This window comes from Vigna unguiculata, chromosome 3 (genome assembly GCF_037176805.1).
Source record: "Vigna unguiculata cultivar grain cowpea cultivar isolate G323 ecotype 2 chromosome 3, ASM3717680v1, whole genome shotgun sequence".
In the NCBI taxonomy this organism is placed as follows: domain Eukaryota; kingdom Viridiplantae; phylum Streptophyta; class Magnoliopsida; order Fabales; family Fabaceae; genus Vigna; species Vigna unguiculata.
Window position 1 is genome coordinate 26,459,775 of NC_140794.1, and position 6,462 is coordinate 26,466,236.

Consider the following 6,462-nt stretch of genomic DNA (forward strand, 5'->3'; position numbering starts at 1 on the left):
TATAAATACACGTGGACCCTAGTAATTAAAGGTACGCATTCATTACTCAATTAATCACCTGATTTGACCTTTTGAGAGTTTTCACTCACTTGAGCTTCAGAGTCCCTTCTACAGGTAACCCCTCCCGGGTCCAAGCCGACATGTACCAACCAGGAAGAGGCCAACTGAGGAGATAGCAGACTACATTGGTAAGGTGACGCTTGTGCCTAACTGATCTTGTTTGTTCTTTGCAGGAACAGTTATGTTATTTTGTCCTTTCTGCTATTAAAATTATAGAATAGAATGGATTGTATTTAGGATACTGATTGTATATAAATATTGGATGATCTTTTATTGAAGGCACACCTTTTGATTATTGCCAAACACTGTCACCTTTTATCATCCTTCGTTATATGGTATCAGAGTGCCCTCCTGGAGGTTTGCTTATTCCTCCCAAATGTCTTCTACTCCTCCTGCCAGTCCAAAGAGGTCCAATAATGAAGGTCCTAAGAACTAAAATCGTGGCAATGAAGCCACTGATCCTACCATGAACCCATCCAGTCCCTTCTTCATTCATTCTAGTGAAGAACCCTCCTCTGTCTCCATAACCCCTATCCTTGATGGCACAAACTATCAGTCCTGGTCACGTGCCATTAAAATAGCTTTAATCTCAAAAAACAAGATGGCTTTCTTGTTAGGCATAATTTCTATTCCTAAGGTTGAAGAACCTTTTTATTCTGCTTGGGAAAGGTGCAATACTCTTATCATGTCGTGGTTACTCAACTCGGTTACTCCCTCCATCGGCCAAAGCATTATTTTCCTCGAGTGTGCCATAGACATTTGGAATGACCTTCACGAATGTTTTTCACAAGGTGATCTCCTTAGAATCGCAGGGCTCCAGGAAGAAATATATGGACTTTCTCAAGGAACTCGTCCTGTCTAAGTTCTACACCGCATTGAAGACCCTCTGGGAAGAACTCGATAACTACAGACCCTTTTCTTCTTGCTCGTGTCTTGCCAAAACTTACCACCAATAGGATTTCATAATCCGATTCCTCAAAGGTCTGGACGAATGCTTCTATGTTGTGCATTCCCAAATCCTTTTGATGGATCCTCTCCCCGCTATCAATCGCGTCTTCTCCATGGTTGTCCAACAGGAACGACAACTTGCTTTGTCTTCGCCTACTGAACCCAACGCCTTTGTGAATGCAGCTAATCACTCTTTCTCCAGCAAAAGGCATGGCTCTGGTCCTCCTTCCGCTGTCAAAGGGGACTCCACCCAGAAATGCTCCTATTGTCACCGACTTGGACACACCATTGACGTGTGTTGGGGAAAGCATGGTTATCCCCTAGTCATCCTCAATACCCAAGAAGGCCAAAGTTCAACTGCGATGCCTTTAGCTCTTTCTCCATTAACAGTGTAGCTATGATCGAACCAACTAAGGGAGGCAACGGTTCTGAGAAGGAGGGAGGCCCCATCACTTTGACCCAGGCCTAATATCAAACCCTAATGTCTTTGCTTCAACCACAACAATAAAAAAAATGCTTCTGATGTAACAGGGCCCAACTCTCTCGTTCAGCCCAATAGAGTGAATCTCATCAACACTCCAAATGATCAAAAAAATTGAGTCCAGTGGTACCTCCTTTATTTCTTGCACTAACACACACCATACCTCTTACACCACTCACAATGTCCCCTGGATCATAGATTCGGGAGCAACAGATCATGTTGCATCTTTTCTAAATTATTTTTCAAATTATTCTAACATTAAACCTGTACAAATAAGTTTACCTGATAAGTCCATTGTTAGTGCCCACATATCTGGAACAATCATTTTTCTCCCGAATTTATCATTCACAATGTTTTGTTTGTTCCTGTTCCTGCAAAGAACAAATAAGATGAGTTAGGCACAAGTATCACCTTACCATGTAGTCCGCTATCTCTTCGGTTGGTTTCGCTCCAGTCTGTACATGTTAGCTTGAACCCAGGAGGGGTTACCTGTAGAAGAGTCTCCGAAGCTCAAGTAAGTCAAAGCTCTCAAAGAGTCAAATCAATGATTAATGAATGCGTACCTTTAATTCGTGGGGTCCATGCGTATTTATAGAGTATTAATGATGGTCATTTAACCAATGGGCCAGACCTTGGTTTGGGCCCTAGCCTGGGTTATGAGTAGGTCTGGGCCCTAACCCAGGCCTCCAAGGTCCATCGAACGCGGAGACCTCCATTCTACTAAGTCTTCGAGGGCGGTCTGATCCGTTTATTTCTTGGCTTGTCAGATGTCGTCCTTGGCCGTGTACTATCCATGTTGGCCATTTTGTTGTTACTTTAGCCTTTGTTCATTTAAATTCGAGACCATGGTGGCCTAGGTCGTGTACTTGGGTTGTCTTCTAGCATGTTCGTGAGGTTTATCATTTATATGGTTAAATAGACCAGGTCCGGTATAAGTTAGATTTGCTCAGCCTAGGCTGAATACTTGGCTGCCTTGATGTATTTCTTACTTATTTGATTGAGTTTGGTTAGGTGTGGTACACCAGTCCCCTAGCCTTGTCCGATGGGAGTTGTCGGTCAAGGGTGATATGTGTTGGTATGCTAGCAGAACTGGCTAGGTGTGGTACACCAGTCCCCCAGCCTTTAAGTGTGATGAACATTGTTAAGGCTAAAAAGTGGTAACCGTCAGAAGGTAGGTGAAGGGGTGCTAGGGGTCCAATCAAGAAGTTTTGGCGCCGTCGTTTTTCCAAAATCGTATATTTCGCAATGATGGTGTTGATTGGTCTGGGGTTTTACTTTGGCGGGAAGAGTTTTCGTCCTTTGGGACCCTGGACTATAAATATAGGTTTGAAAACGGGTGAGGGGTTACTTGTTTCATTTGCGAGAGTTTTGAATTCAGAGATCTTGTCCGCGTCATACTGTCCTACTATTTCCCAAATTCAACCGACATCTTCCCGTAAAAACGAAACCAGATATGTCTAGTAGTGATAGCATGTCTACGTCTAGTAGTAGTGAGAGTATCGAGTTGGATAGAAGTAAGGATAGGCAACTTGACGGAGAGGGTACGTGGTGGAGCTCCAAAGGTGCATGAAGAGCTCCATGGGCAGCGGAAATGGATGAAGGAATGGAGGCAAGTGGGAAGGCACTTGCAAGCAATGGAAGGTGAAAGAGGTGATAGGATTTCCTAATCTATGCTAGCCTAGGGAAGGTGGCTAGAGGTAGAGAGAGGAAATCTCTAGAAAGTAGTGACTCTCAAAGGCAATAGAGGGAGGAGTGCTCTCAACTCAAGTTGCATCTATTGCTTAAAATTTCAAGAGTGTCTACAAATGAGTGAAATTTTGGCTTTTATATGAAGCCATTAACACATGAGAAAGGAGAGCCATTGGATGGAGTGGGCCTTGATCTTGGCCCTTAGATTAAGCTTGGAGAAGGAGGCTTGATCTTGGCCATTGGATGATGCCTTGGAAAAGGAGGAAGCATTCCTAACCCTTGGATGTTTTGGATCCATGAGGTGTAGGAAGAAGTGTTGACTTTCACTTAGTCCACCTTGGCTCTTTTGATAGTTCATGGCCAAATCTCCTATTGGGCTTAGTCAAGCCCAATTTTATCAATTGAACTACTCATTGTTTGACTTATTATTCTAGAAAGCAAGGCCTAAACAATGGGCCAATCTTATTGCTATTCTATTGCTCTTTGATACACCTCTTCAAATCTTCATATTTTCTTTGGCCAACGTGAAGAGTGTGAGAAGCCCAAGTGGGTTTAGGCCATCTTGAATGAAGCATAATTGGATCTTTTTGAGCATGCTCCTTGTTATTGGGCCTCTTGATGGGCTTGGGCTTGAAGGTGAATGTGGGCCATGTATTGGGCCTTGAGCGTGATTTAGGCCTAGGCGTTGACCCAAGCTATAAGCCTTGTTGGGATCACATCATCCCCTCCCACTTGAAGAGGATCTGACCTCAGATCAAGAGGGTTGTTTAAGGCTCACAACAACCAAATTTGAGGTTCCACCAGGATCAAACACATATCTATAATAGTCATCAAACAGAATTGGATTAAAATCATGAAGGCCATGCAATATAATTGATTGGGGAATGTGGGAAAGTGGGCTTATAAATTTGGAAAAAGTTGGTATTAGGCCCACTTCACAAGAGTGTCTTACACTTTGACTTAAATGATTTTTGAAATGAATTTTAAAGTCAAAGTGTGTTTTGGCACAATATGTGGAGGAGGATGAAATAAGTGAATAAGATGGAGAACAAAAAGGTTGAGAATGAAACAAAACAAAAGATTTAATAAAAAAGTGAGAAGAGTTTAAAGATGGGAGAATTCCCTTTGAAAATTGGGTCTTCATGGAAGGAATTGGTGAAGGATGGTACACCAAATCCTTAAGAATGAGTTCCCTTAGGCTTGAAATACTCTTTAACTCTACCACTTTTGATTGTCGTTCAAGCTCACTCTCTTGTTTTATTTTCTCTCTTGCTTCAAATTCTTTTCTCTCATTCTCTTCTTTGGCTTTTCTAATATTATCCTCTTTTGCCTTTTCTTCTTCATCTCTTTTCTTTTTCTCTTTTATCTCTTTGTCCTCTTGTTCTCTTTTAGCACAAAGCTTCTCAAGCTCTTCTTTTTCTCTCTTCTTTTCATACTCTCGAAGCTTTTTAAGTTTTGCTTGCTCTCTCTTGTGTTTTTCTCTCTTTCTTTGTTCACTCAAGAGCAAGTCCAAATTGTGCTTAAAATCTTTTTCTAGTCTAGAAAACTTATCAAGATTTTGGATGAATGCATCACCTATGTCAATGAAGTTTTCTATCACGGATTGTTGCTCTCTAGTTATCCTAAATGAAGGGGGAATGAAATGTTTCCACATGCATGCTTTTAATTCAGAAAATGTGTTAATGCATGATTGTCTCCCCTTTTTCACTCTATACTGCCTCTCTTGCCACCACTCGAATGCACGTCCTATAAACCTAGAAGTAACATGCCTAAGAATGTCAAGTTGACTATATTTACTAAACAATGGTTGCACCAATTTCTCTGTATCCCACATCCAATCTCTAAATGATATTGGTCCTATATCCTCCCCAAAGAATGGAATGTCACTATGAAATGTATGATGCAACTCATGACTACCATGCTTATGCAACCTAGGACAATAAGTAGAATATGTACTCATGGTGATTGATTGAACTTATGCAACTTGAACAAAGTGTGGTAGAGGAAATCAATCACAAGTGGACCTCCAAGTTAGGCGAGGTGAGTCTTTAAGACTTCTTAAATACCAAGGCCAATCCTTGCCAAGATACACTTGTAAAAGGTGTCAAAGATCACACAATTGTCTAAGTGCTAAGTAAATAGAATCACTTGAGTCACTAAGCACAAAACAAGCAAACAAGACTCAAAGAAATTTAACACTAAAAATGGACCCCTAAATGGCAAAAGATTAGAGACTTTGATCTCACAAATCAAGCCACTATGCAACGTGAAAACTTGAATATAAACTATGCGGCCTAATGTAAGGTGAGAAAGCACTTAGAACTTTCAACACACTTACAACTAAAAGCGAATTACTAATGGATAGGAAAGGTTCTACTTAGGAGATGGGATTGAACACCTTGTGGTTCCCCAAGACACCTAAGTAGGCCAAAATACAAGTTCAAAGAGAGTTAAAATTGGTACACAAAATTTAGGCAAAGAGGAGCAACCCAAGAGCGCCAAACTTTTAGAGAACTTTGAGTAGAAAATAAGGCACAAAGGATGCTCCAAATTGACCAAAAGAAGTGACCAAATTGTAGAAAAACTAGTAAACTAAAAGATGCAACAATTACAAGCCACAATGGCCAACAAAATTGCTTGAAATTGGTGTTGGAAGCTACTCCCGAGGCCAACTTGAACACCACAATTTTGGACAGCAAAGTGATGCACTCCCAAGAGCACTTTGGTGCCAAATGAAGCCTTAGTTGATGGCTTTGAAGTATACACCAATTGGAGGAATATTTGGACCCCTTGTGGATGCAAAATGCAACACCAAACAGCAACAAAACCTGGCCAAAATAATGAACAAAAACAGCAAACAAACTATGCCAAAGGCATTGGTTAGCTCTCATCAAGCAAGAAATTGATGGCTCAAAACTTTCCAAAATATGGTGAAGGTGAGAGGAAGAATTCAAGCACACTCTCTAGAGTTTTACTTCTCAACCACCACCTAAAATGCTACCTTAGACTAGCAACCAATTTGGAAAACAAAATCACTTAATTCACAATCAAGAGCATTGAAGCCAACATTACTTGCCAATTGAAATGTATAACACAAGAAAAGCGAATTAAGAAAGCTAAACCACATTGAAATGATTTGACAAGACTGAATTGAATAGCCAAAAACAATGACAAGCAAGAAATTAAGGCTTGAAATAAAGGAAAGCACAACAAAAGGAATCCTAGAATGGAACTAGAATAGAGTAAAAACCAAAAACAGAAACTGCAGTGCTCATAAAATGCTT